Here is a 16,713-nt window from a genome sequence, read left to right as displayed (position 1 = left end):
AATCGATTTTAGTCATCACCATAATTTTGAGCACTGCACTTTATGAACACTACTAAGTAGAGGAACGATTGACATAGACTTTCTATGTTATCCTGACACTAATATGGTCGGGAATGGTTTTGAATAATTATCAACTCCCACATGATGAAGTTCCACCAACTGGGTGGTCTGATGGGATTTATTCAAACCTGTGTGACTAATCAGTCTTTTATTTCATCTACACTTGTATCCTATTGTTTTCACAGACACATGTCCAGACACACACCACCTTCAGACCTGGTCTACTCTCTTGTGTATTTTCTTTTTTATTTTGTACTTCTACCACCACCAGAAATCTCCAGTCCCCAGTTTGGGACTTCTTTAGTATTAGCAAAAAGGCAGAAAACCTAGTCATTTGTTCGATTTGAAAAAAAAGTAGTTCGTCGGGGTAAGCTTGGTACCAAATATGGTACCGGAGGCCAGAGAGGTCATCTAAAAAAACACCACATTATCCAGTGGGAGGCGCATCTAAGTAACATCCGGAAAGCCAAAAGTACAAATCCAAATGTAGACATTGATATTGCATCTGATGACGAAGAGGAGCTGATTGTGCAGGGGGAGGTGAACAACCGAGAGGCATTTTTTTGGGTACACACAGTACCCCTGGCAGCAGCACTGCAGTGGAAGCGCCCACACCCTACTCTACCCCAACAACATCAAGGAAGCATAGTAGTCTGGTAGAGACACCAATGCAAAAAAGTACATCAATGAGCCTTACTGGGTTGAAGAGGTATGGATCCTCCTCATCACATATGAGAACGGTCCAGACCCCCATTAAAAGCATGTTTTGGTCGGAGGCTCCATTTGAACGCAACCACCCAACGGCACGTCTTTATAATGCAATGCTGGCTAAAATATTAGCGCTGGACCTTCTCCCTTTTTCTTTCATGGAAGGGGTGGGTTTTCGAGAATTTGTGGCCACAGTCTGCCCTAAATGGAAGGTTCCTAGCTGGTCCTATTTTGCCAGAGTTGCGGTTCCAGCACTACATCAAGATGTGCTGGAGGTGATTGGAGCAGCTTTGCAGAAGGGTGCTGTTCACACTATCCACCTGACAACAGACATGTGGACCAGTTGCCAAGCCCTTGATTACATGTGCATCACTGCACACTGGGTCTTTTTTGCAGGGGTTAGAGACAAGATATATGCAGGTGTTGACACTGCCACAATTTTTCAAGCTAGTCAGAAACATGCAACAGTAGCCATGTTTGCCATGGAGAAATTTCATACTGCAGTAAACATTTTGGAGGAGTTTAACAGTAAGGTCTTTGAATGGCTGCATCCAAGAAAGCGCATTTTTGGTTATGTTTCCACGGACAATGGTAGTAATATAGTTAGGGCCATGAATGATGGTGGCTATTTCAGAGTGCAGTGTTTGGCGCACAGTATTAACATTGTTGTTCAAGATTTCTTGAAAAAAGAAAACAAAGTCAGCAAGTTACTGACCACCTGCCGAAGAATCTGCACACATTTCAACCATTCTTTTAAGGCCAGGAGCAGCTGAGTACCATTCAACATGACCATAGAGTGCCAATCAGAGGACTCATCCAGGAGGTGGTAACACATTGGAACTCAACTTTCTACATGCTTGAGCGTCTGTCTGAGCAGTGCTTGGTAATCAATGAGTATGTCTTTGCACTGGGTTCTTCTATGAAAGACATGAGGCTAGAGTTGGAGGAATGGGACCTAGTTAAAAGCCTGACAGACGTGCTTCGTCCTTTTGAGGTCTTCACGCGTGAAGTCAGCTGGGAGGACTGTACGTTGGGCAAAGCTTTCCCATTGTTGCGCATGCTAGAGCACCAACTGAAGGCGGTGTCTTCAACGTTCAAAGATGATACTGACAAGCAAGACGGATGATACTGACAAGCAAGACGCATATCAGTTGGCAGAGAGCTTATTAACCCGCCTAGTTGACAATAAAAGGCTTTAAAAAATGCATACAGAACAACATTACATTTGTGCCACTATTCTGGATCCACGGTACAAAAAGGCACTGGCCAGCAAAGCATTCATTCCTTTTAATGAAGCAGATGTTTCAAAGTACAAACATTGGCTAGCTCTGTCAGCCAATCGGTTAGAAAAAGAGCGGCAGGAAATTGAAGGAACCACCACAAGTACTACTGAAGCAGCAGCCCATCCGGCGTCAAGGTCCACTTCTGTGGCCGAAGGCAGTCACTTTCCCTCAGAGCCATTACCGACACCAGCAACCGTATCATCACCTGCACCAGGCCCAGCCAAATTATTGTCGGAAGCGGATTGGATAACTCATCAAGGGTTTGCTTGTTCCAGTGCTGATGCAAAGGCCACAGATGGTACGCAAAGTGGAGCACCCCTGGATGGTCTTGAGTGGATGGTGCAGGCCAATCTGGATGACCCAACAGAGGTCTACATTGATCACAACCCATTGATGTATTGGTATGAGAAAAGGGGTCAATGGCCACTGATCACCAAGCTGGCTCTAAATTATTTGTCTTGCCCACTCGCAAGTGTGTCTTCTGAACATGTTTTCAGTGCTGCTGGTGCCATTGTAACTTCAAAAAGGACCCGCCTCTCACCCAAAAATGTGGAGAGGTTAACAATGATCAAGCTGAATCAGCACTTCATACCACCAGATTACAAAATATGTGAATCCATGCAGGAAGAGGAGGAGGAGACCTACTGACCTACTCCCGTTGCAAGTCACAGAGTTTGAGGACAAGCTCTATTTCCCTGACACCGACCTAGGTCTGATATACTGACTTCCTTTTTTTCGTCCTTATTCACATTTTATTCCTGTGTGTTTTTCTTTGCTTTGCAACTTTTGCCACAAGAAAACTCTAATCACAACAAATCCATCACCGGCACTGTCTTCGTCTTATTTCCATATTGAAGGTGCCGCTGTCTGCATTCCTGAAGTTCACTATTTCACAACTCAGTCATGCTCCACTATCCTCCTCCTCCAGACTCCCCCTATCCATTTCCCTCAAGGCAGGTGGCTGGATTACATGGAATCAAGAAACTGTCGCTTCGTAGACGAGTCCCCTCAAAAGAAGTGAGACTGGAATTACTGACTATATGCTGATTGCTGATGCTGACTGTTACTTTGGAAATTGACACGAGAGGCTGCCCTGTGGGCCTTAACTTTAAGAACAAGATGCGGACAAAAAGTGGAACAGTTAATGAATAATGAGATGGCATGCAGTGGAAAACACTGGCTGTCTGGCTCTGTTGAAAGCAATTTCTGTTTGTTTGTTGTGCATGAAATGAATCATATGTGTTCTGTTATTATTTAATCTTTTACACACTAAATCTAACTCAAGTCTACTCTGTTTTTACCTTGTTTAATTCAAATTGTACTTCTACTGCAGGGGCCACTACGTTGCATTCTTTAATATGGAAAATGTCGTTGGACTCACTATGTGTAGACTGTGACTGCATGAACAACATTGAGTTTGTCAATATACCATGATGATGATGAGTCTTGAGGATCAAAGTTACATAATATCTATATTCTTTACAGTCACTCACTGAGATGGATGCTGTATCATCATCGTCGGTTTACGGAAGAACTATGGCCATTTCGTGAGTGGCAAACAGGTAAACAAGTCAACAACAACCACAGCAGAACTACATGTCTGTCTAGTCATGGAATGGAGTGGTCGAGCCAGTGTAGTGTTGTTATGCCGGAGTCCAGACAGCAGTTCATGTAAAATTGTGGCTATGTGGGTTGCTGCATACAATTAGATATGCTTTGTCTGTCAGTGTCAAAGAGGTATGCTACATCAGGTTGTTTCACTCAGTGGTGCCTGCCTTGACCCTCTGCATTGCCCTGGCCTGCTGTGTGCTAATTACTATCCTTGAAAAGGAGACTCAGAGTACGCACTTTTGAAATGATGCTTGTTGTATGTAATACTGTTGCCTCTGAAACTGAAAGTGTTATTTTTGCACTACACACCGTACCTTATATTTTTTCTCCGTGGTGTTTTAATAGCACGTCCTGTTTTTCCCTCAACAATTACAGGCCGGCTTTTATCCTGTTGCGATGAGAAAAACATTAACTCAGGCTTACCATTAGCAATCCGCAATTCCGCATCCGCCAGGCAGGCAGTGGACAGTGTGTCTGGTCACCAAGATTGATCAACGGAGCGTCAGATGGAATGGAGGAGTACCGCGAATAAGAGGAATGGCTGGATGCATGCAACTTCCCAAATTGAACAGGACAATCACAACATACAGTTACAGTATCCTCTTCACTTCTCCTTATCTTTTAAATAATGTTATTGTTGTGAACTTCTATGAGTGTGACTCTGTGCATTTTCTCTCTGCTTCAAATTCACCCTTACAGCTATTGATAAGTTTCTTTGCTATTTTTAAAACTAATTTAATGTACTAATAAGTGTTTATTCTCTCTGAGGGCATCCTCCTCTTACACGTCACAAATGCTTACGCTGCTGTGTCCTTCACCTTCATTACTATCTCTTGTACTATCCATACTCCACGCAACTAATATATTTGAATACGTTAGCATTGCTTAGGCTACAATTTATGGCACCGTTCTTGTGTAATGTACTATCTATCGTACTGCTCTAATGCTCCGCTCAGGCCACTCAATGTTTAATTTCCTTTTTTTTCATATGCTGCTACTGCCGGTGTGTACCACTACTACTAACACCACAACAATGACATTTCATCCGTCCAGGAATCCATAGCCATCCTTAATCGCCATTTGCCATGCAACCAGCCCTGTGCCTAGCCTTATTCCCAAACACGAATCACAGGTAAGATAAGCATTGTGGGGGAGGAAGAATAATGGAGTAGGAGGAGAGGAGAGACTGACGGTAGTACTAGTAAAGTAGTAGGCCAATTGAATTCACTAACTCTGTCAGTGGCACCTTTGTACAAATTTGGGCGATTAGACAATTTGAATCAACCAGCCAGTTAAATTTCAGGAAAACAAACGTACAGTTAACCCCCTCGCCTCACCCCACAAAACAGTAAAAAAACACGTATGCTTTGTTTAAGTAGAAATAAATATTTATTGGAGCCCTTACAAAAATAAACTATCCCACAAGAAGACCCGACCCACCCCCCTCCCTAACCCCAACGAATGTCCATGAAATCAAAGTCCCCAGAGTCCAAAAACACCAACGCCCAATTCCCACCCCCCCAAAAGTCTTTAAAAAAGGGGCAAGGGACAGTCTCTCCTCTACTTCCGCCGGCGGTGTCCTGTGGCCAGGTGGTCACGCAGCTCTCTCCGGAGGTCCTTAAGCAAGGCTTTCTGCCTCGCCAACTCCTGCTCAAGGTTGGACACTCTGAGGGTCAAGTGGTGCACACAAGCCTTGCATCTGCAGGTACTGTGGGGGGCAGCTGATTTTTTTGCTGCTTGGCAGCGGCGGGTGGCTGCCGGACCACGGCTCCGTACCGCTGAAAGCTTGCGCTGAACGAATGAGGCAGCGGAGGAGGATGCAGCTGTCGTGGATATTGTCGACTAAGACTGCGTGTCCTCTTCCTCCTGGGCCACCAGCCGCCGATATTTGGGGACAATTGCCTCCAGCTTCCATTACCGGGCCCGTCTAGCCAACTCCTTCCTTGTTAGTTTGGAAGGAGCATCTATATGAAGAAAGAAAAACATACTGTAACCAATTCTGTTTAAGATTAACACAAAATAATTCAGCAGAAAGTTGTGTCACAGTAGCACTAGCAACTTGCAAGCACAGTACATAACATTTGTGGCATGTATCTATCTAACCTCCGAATTCATCGGCCTCTGCTCTAACATTAGTGGGAGTTTCAGGAATTCTACTAGCACTATATGGACAGACAGAGTAGACGGTCACTAGATGAATAGTGTTACTTTGAAGATCTTGTAACTCTGCACCTCCGTGCCAGAGTAGCAAAGCCGAGGAAAGAAGTTGTAATTTTTCAGAATACTACCATGACTAGTAACAGTAGTACACCAGTCTACACTCAGACAGTACACCAGTCTTCTTCTTCTTTCTTGTTTAGCGAAATTGGTACGTAAACTTGTGGAAGCCGGCGTAATACCAGCGCAGTCAACTTGCACCTGAGAAAAACAGGCGCTAGCCATGATGACACAGACTTGCGTTACTGTTACCAGTCCAGTACATGCAGGTGGTGAAGTTCTTACTTTTCTATTACGGGTGGCACTGGCCATACTCTGTTACAAGGGCTACTGCTCAATTAATTTAAGTTTCACCCTGGCCTGCCCCTGACTACTACAAAAGGAAACTGAAGATGATAATACGATCATCTATCCCTTCACAGGATATTTGCTTACATGTGGGATGACTTTAGGTGCTTTGTTTTTGATTGACTGAACACCGATAGGCCACACATCAATGTCAATGACAGAGTTGTAAAAAAATTATTAACAGAGGTAGTGAGGTGTCCCCGACTCCCTGTAATCGCCGGATACATGCTGTGCTAGCAAACTACTGTTACTAGTCATGGTAGTATTCTGAAACATTACAACTTCTTTCCTCGGCTTTGCTACTCTGGCAAGGAGGTGCGGAGTTACATGCTCTTCAAAGTAACACTCTTCATCTAGTGACCGTCTACTCTGTCTACATACACCTATGCTATCTCTGAGGAAGATACCATCCCGGCATCCATCCATTCAAAGTAAATGTCAATCACTCTTCATAATGTCTCAACTGGACAAACCTTGCTTTTTCTCACTGAAAAACAACCATTTTATTTTACTTTGTAAACCGCCAGTCATACATCCATGCTTGACTTGCATTTGCATTTGAACCAAAGGATATATTGCGCACATATACAGTTTCTGTTTCACCCACCCAGGCAGTCCTCTTTTCTTTCTCCTTCCACCCATCCTTGCTTCAGCCTTCAACCGGCCATGCATCAGATTCCTAGCCACCTCGGGCAGCATTCAAAAACACATATCATTCTTTGCCAGATAATTAATTTTAACTCGCTCGTCTTTCCTTACACCCTTCTTTCCCTTTTCGTTCATCCCCTCCATCAAGTTCATCTCTGATCTGACTTGGCTTCTCGATAAAACTTTCACAGCTGAGTTGAAGTCAAATTTAGAGGAGGCCATTGGTTACTGGTCAACTCCCGCCGCTAATGCAATTGCTAATGAGAAGTCAAGGGTGACTGTCTTCTACCTGGTTGACAAAAACTTAGTTCTAAATTTGTAAGTCTTCTTAACAGTAAAGTGTACTTGTACTGTACAATATATACACCCCTGCAGAGAGCCCACTCTTCAATCTAAATAAGTAAGGAATATAATAGCTTACCACTGCCCACCACTACCATGGCATCCCCCACAGCAGTTCCTGCTGGCTGTTGCACCGCATCCTACCCTGGAGTGCCTACCTCCGCACTGGTGGATGACTGTGCCGATGGTGTTACGCCTAGAAAATACATTTAGTATTTTTAGATGCCATATACACCACTCCCTATTTTGTCTAGGAATAAAAAAATGTTACTAGTACTACATAAACAAATTTAATAACTTGTAACTCTCTAGTCTAATCTAAAAATGTCCCTTTCTTCAGGGAAGGGTGTTTTTTATTCATGCTTAGCCATAATATGTGATGCTACACTTTTTGGCACAACCGATGAATGCTTGCTTTTTAACACGCACCATTTTTCTCATAACAGACAGAAGCTTCCCTTCTACGAACAAGAGCAATATCATCATCATATCTTAGGCGGAGTCGTCAACGATTCATCTCCACCAAGACTTTAAGTTCCAACCAGGTGAGGGTTGTCCCACAATTAATGTGTGAAATCACCCACTGTCGTTCACCGTTTGTTATATGACATCGATTTTAATAAATGTTTTTATATAATGCACAATTTTAATTTTTACAGAGTACAGAGCTAGTTGTTTTACTTTTAATAAAGGTTTAAAACTTACATAGACTCTGTGGTTTTTGGTAATGAGTGAGTGAGCGAAAGGGTTTGCAATTTGCAAGCATGAGTCTGTGACTCTGAGAGGTCGGGACTCTGACTCCATATAGTCTTTTGTTCTGGGTTGTATAATCATTGAGGATCATCGCTGCATTTGGGAGCTAAATAATGACTCTCTGACACACTACCTAGTCAGTAAGGAGATTGGGGGTTCAACTTCTGTTATGACTGCAGTATGTGGAAAGTCTAACTGTGAACATTATAATTTATAACCAATGCCCTATTTCTTGTCAATAGTTCTGTATGTGCAGAATAGTCCCTACAACAGTAGTAGTATGTCCTCCTATCCAATCAAAATGTAAACTAGTATCTTACTCTTGGTGGCTATTGACATTATATTGTTGGGAATTGTCAAAGCATAAACATTTAGAAGACTTCAATATTGACATTATGGACAACCCAGACGACTGCACTCAGTGCCTATAGCTATTGCTGAATAGGGAGTTTTGTTTAACAGTACACCTTTTGCCAGCTGTGCAAGCTTAGCTAGCTACACAGACAGACTAATAATAATCTAGTAGCAGCACAGAGAGTCATAGTAGAGGCAGGATAAGAATTTAGAAACAGTCTACAAGAAGATCAAAGACGATTTAGGAAAAAATAGAATAATGAGGAACGTTTGGATTAAATAGGTGCTGTAAAAGATAGGGAAGTATAATTAATAATATTAACGGGAAAACTTACTGGGGCCAGCAGAGGAGCCCTCGGCGGACCTATCCTGGCCTTCCTGTTGTTGTTCCTGCTCTGCCGGCGCCGCTACCTCCTCCTCTGTCCTCTTGCCCCTGGGGGAAGCTGATGTACAACATGAAAGAAAGACACAAACATGGATGATTGTTGTCAACCAAATCAAACATTTCAAAAAAACAATAACAAATTATTTCGGGGAAATAGACAACAATTGCACTAAGTAAATGTATTGACCTATCTGATGTGGTCTACTAGGATATTAGTATTGCTGGATTCGCGGACGGTGTACTTGGAAAGTTATGTAACTCACTAAACTAACTACAAAAAGGTTCTACTAGGACTGGCAGGCAGTACTCCGCAGCACGCGAAGTGACAGACACAGTCCATCATGATTGCAGACCACTAAAGTTTCCTACTAAATAACCAGTCATAGTATACTCAAACTATCAATCCACCACCACTATCTCTTCTTAGTGGCAGCAGTACAAAGGAAGGACTGGACTTAAGTCTCTAGTGTGTAGCATTACGCAGTTCTGTAAAGTACACTCATACATAATCACCCAGCCCAAATGAGCACAACATTGAAAACAAGTAAGCATAGTAGCACCACCAGTGAGCAGGCGAGCACCTGCAATCACAGAAGCTTTTGAAACATATTTTACCTGCAATGTAATCTCTAGTGTCTAGCATTACGCACTTCTGTAAACAGTGTAAAGTACACTCATACATAATCACCCAGGCCAAATGAGCACAAAATTGAAAATAAGTAAGCATAGTAGCACCGCCAATGAGCAGGTGAGGACCTGCAATCACAGAAGCTTTTGAAACATAATTTACCTGCAATGTAATTAGCAGCATTCTGGCTCTTCGGAAAAAACAAATATTTGAAAAATCATAATAACACAGAGCAGGAGAAAACAAAGTACTGATTAAATAGCTACTATTACTCACCAAGCCCAGGGATCTCCACGCCAAGCAGGTCGAGCAGGTCATGTTCCCAGTCCAGGATGTCAGACCACCTGTGCGTCGCCTGGTTGTTGGTGTGCCGGACCCCAGACTCCCGATACATGGCCTGGTAAACCTTCCCCCATAGCTGGCGATGCTCCCGGAGCCCGTACCCGGTACCGGGCCTGCCACCTGCCGTGACGGTCTTGGGGAGGTGGTGCTGGACGAAGAAAACCAGTGCGGCCACCTCCACCGCGCTAAAGATCTCCTCGGCAGTTACTTGCTCCCCCCTCAAGTGCCCGCAAGGGAGCCAGCTACGGGGTGCGGCACCCTTCCCCTTAGACTTGCCGGCTCCCTTTAACATGGTCCTGGGTGAAAGAAGAAAAGAATAGGGAAAAAAAGTAAATAAAAGAAAAGAGAGAGCTAAACAAAAACGTAGTTATTAAAGTAACAAAAAGTTGAAAAAAACACAAAATATAGATGTAGAAAAATAGAGGGATAGACAATGAGTAAAAAAGATCAAAAAGAAGTTCAAACAAACAAAGGATTACAAAGATGAAAGCAGGATAGAAAAAGCATGCCCAGAACCATAGCAATGAATGAAAAACAAGATGGCTACGCCCATTGCGACCACGTTGGTAAGTTTGCACGATATTTTCCAGCACACAAAAAACAGACGCGATCACGTAATTGCGCCCCGCACGTAGGAAATGCCCAACGCGAGCATGCAACTAGCGCCCGGAAACGGAAATACTCAATGCGAACACTGAAAACAAGATGGCCGCGTCCATGTACGACCGCATGGGTAACTTCGCGGTAGCTGCGCTGAAAAATAACCCCTCGAACACGCAAAAATAAAAAATCCACAAATTCACACAGGTTCGTGAATTTTGCGGACCGCAAGTACGTATTCGTAGGGCAAAAGGGAGCAAAAGGCTGCCCAGATTTCATATTAAACAACTGTTACTCCCCTACGAATAAAATATTGGCTAAACAGTTAAAAGAGCTTGCAGCCCTGATAGAAAGGGTGAGTTTACATTTTCCAAAGGTTCCTATCTGGTTGATGAGAGATTTTAACGCTAAAATTCCATTTAATTCATCTAAAGATGAGTTCCAAAGGGAGAAAGAAAATACCCTTGGTATTCTGTACCAGCATTTAATTGCTTGATAGCTTAATCTAACTATTGTGAATGGCAGATATGTAGAGGGCCAGACTGCTCAGTGCATGTTCGATAATGGAAGAGTGTCCACATTATTAGATTATGTTGTGATCTCTACCAAAAGTTTTGGTTTAGTGAAGAACCTAATTGTAGGTGGTTTAATAGGCATTGATCATAAACCTAAAATTCTTATACTGTAAAAGGACCCACACTTGAGAGATTTGAGGCAAAATAGCACAATAATATATAACTCTAACAAGTGCAGACTAATATAGACAGGTAAGCCGAAACAATATACACAAAATAATATGAATAAAGTACAGAAAGAACAATCTTCTTTGATGGAACAGTTAATGGTACAGGAGTACGAGATCTTAATTTCTTCCATATGCAAAATGGCAGCAGGAGATATAAAGTTTTCTAGGGGCTGGAAGGATCTGTTGGACTGGGCCAAAAAAAACAGGCTATGGTAGTATTAAATTAGAACATAAGGGAGACATATAAGGGAGATGGGGTAAATAGGGATTATTTCATTAAGGGCTACAAGAAAATATAAGGCAAAGAGCTCAGAAGAATCACCTGGGAAGAGAAGGAGAATACATGGATTAAAGTTGAGCCTTGTTGAGAGAAGGAAACTTGGGTGAGCTATTTATCGGAATTGTACAAACTTATAGAGGTAGAGAATGATGGAGTAGGGAGCGGACAAGCTGAGGATTTGCATCAGGGGGAAGAATTTAGCCACTAGATTCCATCAGTAGTGGAGATAGAAACCATCATAAAAGCTTTAAAAAGTTCCAGGGCCTAGAGCACCAATGGCCTCTCCTCCAACATAATTAATTTTAACTTAAACCTGTGGGCCCAAGTTGTAGTACCGGTATTTGGAACAATAATAAGCAGCCAGTGTATTCCAGGAACCTGGAAAAGCAGTATAAGGGTCTCGCTTTCTAAAAGGGGAAGTGGGACCTACCGTCAAATTACCGTATGATCACGCTTCTTTATAACTCCAGCAAGCTAGGGCTTGCATTTCCACCAGCTTTTTCATGGCGGTTTCACCACCATGAAAAGGCTTGCGGAACGGCAAGTTGAAATATGGTGGGTGGTGCTGGGCTCAGCACCACCTTCATTCTTCCCCAATCTGAGCACCGCCAGCACCACAGGATCCAGCAGTGCTGGTGGTGTTATGGCAGGCCGGTGGATGTCCGACCACCAGACTCATAATCAGGGGGTCAGACCACCTAGGTCACGGTGGTTGGACAACCACCTTGGGTTCGGCAGTGTTGAGACTGACCAATTCGTAATAAGCCACTTTAAGAAAAAGCTCCCTTTGTATGTGTCATACATTAAGTAAATATGTCCTTACTCTGGGAGAAGATGAGGAAATTGGAGTGCCCACCAGGCATACTAAAACTGATTATCCAATTGCACAAAGGCTCAAGCACCATGGTTGAACTGGGGGGAAATGCAGCATTAACGAAACAATTGATACCCCTAACGGATTGAGGCAGAGGTGTATGTTGGCTCCGCTTCTGTTTTACATATACATAGCAGACACTCTGGTAGGATTAAGCATGGTTCGATAATTTCCGCCAAAACTTGGTAATGAGGCCATTCCAGTAATGTTTTATGCTGATGATACATTTTTTCGGGATCTGACGCCATAGTGCCTGTATTAGAAGCCTAACAATACTCATAAAGAAACTGAGAAATAAGGACACATGAGCCAATCATAGACACTGATGAAAGCTAGAAAGCTAGCAGTCAAGAAACATAGGTTGAGTACCTCTGTCATAAACAAATTCAGCCACAATAGCCATCTTGTAATAGGGAAGGATGATGAAATAGTGGATAGTAAGTACCTTGTAGAAAATGTAATAACGGCAAAAATGACATGTTCCTACTTATTAATATTACAAAGGGAGTAAATCAACCATTAAGCTTGTATCAGAGGCATGGAAATTTCCCAAAATGAACGACAGAGGATATGTAAAAAAAAACATGTCATAGGTACCGATAATATATAGCATTCAAGACACGAAAAATCCCTGTTGTCGCCCAATTGTCTGAGAGTATGATAACCTGCAAAAAGGGTAATGCCAATCCTCCCCCTATTTATAGCATGGAGGGCTCTTACCAGCGTGATGGCTTCCTAGCACCATAAACGCAACATGGCCACCCTAAAAATCTGTGCAGATGGCAAATGCCAGAAGCAGTTCAAAGTAGCTTGGAGAAAGCACATAACGTGCCTGGGGTAAATATCAAAGTCAAAATGTAATCATTACCCATTAAATCTGGAAATTAACCGGAAAAATCATAAAGCGGTATAATACAACGCAACAGCCCTAGGGTTGGAGAATTTGAAAAGCAACCTAGGGGCAGAAAATAATGTGTGTACACACCAAAGTTCTCATAATTATATGCACACTCTTGCATACTATCCCGGTATATAAGGAAATCATGTTTTGAATCGCCAGAGTATTTAGAAGGGGACAGAAAGATAAGGGAAAGGTGGAGTTCTATAGACACAATGCATAAATGCATCTGATAGTCATTTGTAGGTCAATCTGACATAGCAGACAACTCAATAGTCCATTGTGAGTGTGTAACTACTCGCAACAATTTCTACCCCAAGAAATAGTGCATTTCCCCATCAGTGTTGTGTCCCTTCATTTTGGCTCTAAAGCGACAAATCCACTTAGTCTCAGTTTGTCTTAGTGTTAGTTCTCTGTTACCTCCCCTTTTGTTCACTGGAATATGATCAATCCCATGAAACCAGAGTGTGACAAAACATGCAGAATCTGTGCTATGCGTTAGCCTTAAGCCAACTTTGAGAGGTATCCAGACTCTGGTTGGCTTCTAGAAACTTAGTTAGGATGGCATTGACATGTCTCTCAACTACATTGGCAAGGAAAAGGCAGGAGAGGGATGGGGTAGAAGCTTTTAGGCTCAGAAGTATCCAAAGATTGTTGCTTCAGTAGGGGGATGTCCTTGGCATGCTTCCAGGGACCAGGTACAGATGCCAATGACAAAGAAAGATTAATCAATTCTAGACAGTGTGGGAGGAAAGAGTCCTGAAGTTTAAAGAGCACATCTGGTTTAGGTAGGTCAGCAGGTAAGCCCGATTTCACTGGGCTACCTAGAATACATAAGTCAGGCAGATGCAAAGGAAATAATGAATTGAGCCAGGCTAGAGCAGTGCTGGTAAAGCCAGCTGGCCTTGCGGTGGTAGCCTTATAGGAAAGTTAAAATAAATATACTCTATTTTGCCATATACAACAGTGTGGAACACACTGTTTGCTATTCCCAATGGGGTCGCAAATTGCGAGCCTCTCACAATTTGTAGGCCCATTGGGAATGACAAACCCTCCCAGGGCTCAGCAGACCACCATGTCTGGGACTGCTTTAAATAAAGAAGTTTTTTTTAAAAATGCAGCCTGTTTTCTTTAAAACTAAAAGGGATGCACTAAAAATAAAAAAATTAAACATTTTTGTTTCATTGTTTAAGGGCAGGCAGTGGTCCCTGGGACCACTGCCTGTCCTTAAAAAATATTATCAGAGACAGTCACAAAGTGGAAGTGGTCCCCTGGGGACCTCTTCTGAATTGCAACTGCATTAACACCCTCTTGAAGAGGGTTGTAATTTGCGAGTGTTTGGCGACGGCAACTGCGGTAAAAAAAATTCATACGTCAGATTACTGACGCTATTAGTAAGAGAATGCCCCTTCCTAATAGCAACTCGCAATTCCTAAATAGTGAGCCGCAAATAAATTGTGACTTTGCATGCTCAAACGGGTAGCAAACCCGTTTGCGCATGCAATTGAGGGTCGTATATCTGGCAAAAAACAAGAGTATGGAAGGGTCTGAGGGGAAATAATTTAAAGACCACCAAAGTATCCTATCCCCCAATTAAACTCTAACAAACACACAAGGGATACTAGAGGTCTACCAAAAGCTCAATATTGTGTGTCAAATTCAAAAAGTAACGCATGTATGAACACGTGTCTGATCACAAAAGAGAGGTAAGCTGTAAGAACAAGACAGAGAATACTCCCATCAGCCCACCATTTGGCGGAATATCGTCATCTGGGATTTTTTGTACAAGGACTGGTATCTGTTAGGTCTCTCACCTGATGATATTGTGAGGAGACCGATAAACAGATCCTCCAGTGACGAAAATAATGTATGTATAACATGGCTGAATGGGAGAGGTTGCAGTGAAACAGAAGTGAAAAAAGAAAAAGTGAGTTAAAATTACCTAGTGTGATGCCAAGGCACAGTACTTTATTAGGGGGGTCATCACAGAAGTAATGTTAAAAGCAACAGTATGTGGATAGTATTAAAGCAAATATTACTATCAATCAGATGGACCAAATCCATCTGATTGATAGTAATATTCTTTTCATCACTGGAGGATCTGTTTATAGGTCTCCTCACAATATCATCAGGTGAGAGACCTAACAGATACCAGTCCTTGTACAAAAAATCCCAGATGACGATATTCCGCCAAATGGTGGGCTGATGGGAGTATTCTCTGTCTTGTTCTTACACCTTACCTCTCTTTTGTGATCAGACACGTGTTCATACATGCGTTACTTTTTGAATTTGACACACAATATTGAGCTTTTGGTAGACCTCTAGTATCCCTTGTGTGTTTGTTTGGTCGTATATCTGGGCCAAAATTATGAGCCAGTTAAATAAGGGTTTTTACGCTTGATTTGCATATTTTTTTTTTTTTCATGCTGTTTTCTAATCTGAAAGTAGAACAGTAAGAGTGGGGGTCAAGTAATTGTCTTTGAATAGTGGTTATGTCTAATATTACCGAATCATCTGCATACAATAGAAACCCCGTTATACAGTGGAAGATTCCATTACACATGGTAGATAAAGAGAGATAACAGCAGTGCGAATAGGTTGCAGTCTGGCTTTCGCCCATTATGCACTGTGCGCATCGCCGCGCGTTTTAATAAAACAAGCCCAACAGTGATTACTAACCTTTTAGATCCCTCTTGGCAGCCAAATGACACCATAAGAGTCTGTGGACTACCACATCAAAGTGTGAAATAAAGACTAGAAAGCAGACACACAATGTGCTTGGCTGAGTTGCTTTATGTATGATATCATTTAATGCAAAAAGGTGATGGGCCGTGGACTGCCCAAGTCTACACCCTGCTTGTTCCTTTGGAATTACCCAACACCTTTTTCTCCAATTCCCCTCAGCTCACAGCAAAAGGCAATCCAATATTTTTTAATTAACATCAAGCATTGGCATAAATGGGCGAGATGTTGGATAATTGCAGTCTCCCCTTTTTTTAAATTTGTGGTGATTAAATAGTCCCTCTGCCTATCTGGCAACTCACGTCATCAACTACATTTAAAATATAGATATAAACATGTTGACCAAAATGTTGGAACTTAAAAAAAAAAAAATACTCAACACATTGTATCCTGCAGATTTGATCGTTTTTAAGTTATCAATAGCGCCTATTACATTAGTTTAGCTAAAAATGAGTGCTTCATAAATAGAGGAATTAGTTCAATTATTATACTTCACCAAGGACCTTGAGTGGACTTTTAAGCCATTAACGTTTTCCTCCCTTTGACTATTTATAATATGCAGCTAATTTGAAGCTCAGCCTGGGTATTCCTATGGGCAACCATTAGCGAAAATTGCTCTGTATTACCAGCCTTATTACGCTAGCCATATTTATCTATTACCATATCCAAGCTCCTCTCTTTTTGTTTTTCCTCCACTTTAGTCCTGTCAGGAACTGGGTTTACATCGTGCAGACATGTCTAATATTACTGTATATCCTTGCTATCTTTGTAATACCAAATCCCATTTTCTTGGTCTTATTTCTCGCTCTAAATAGTACTGTAGCAAATCTTTTCAACTTTTTTTCAAATTTGGCCAATATCTCCTAGTCATGATTACCAATTTTACTCTCCTTTT

The sequence above is a fragment of the Lissotriton helveticus genome, chromosome 2_1 (assembly GCF_964261635.1).
Source record: "Lissotriton helveticus chromosome 2_1, aLisHel1.1, whole genome shotgun sequence".
Lineage (NCBI taxonomy): Eukaryota > Metazoa > Chordata > Amphibia > Caudata > Salamandridae > Lissotriton > Lissotriton helveticus.
The sequence above is the reverse complement of the archived record's forward strand: the minus strand, read 5'-3'. Positions refer to the sequence as shown.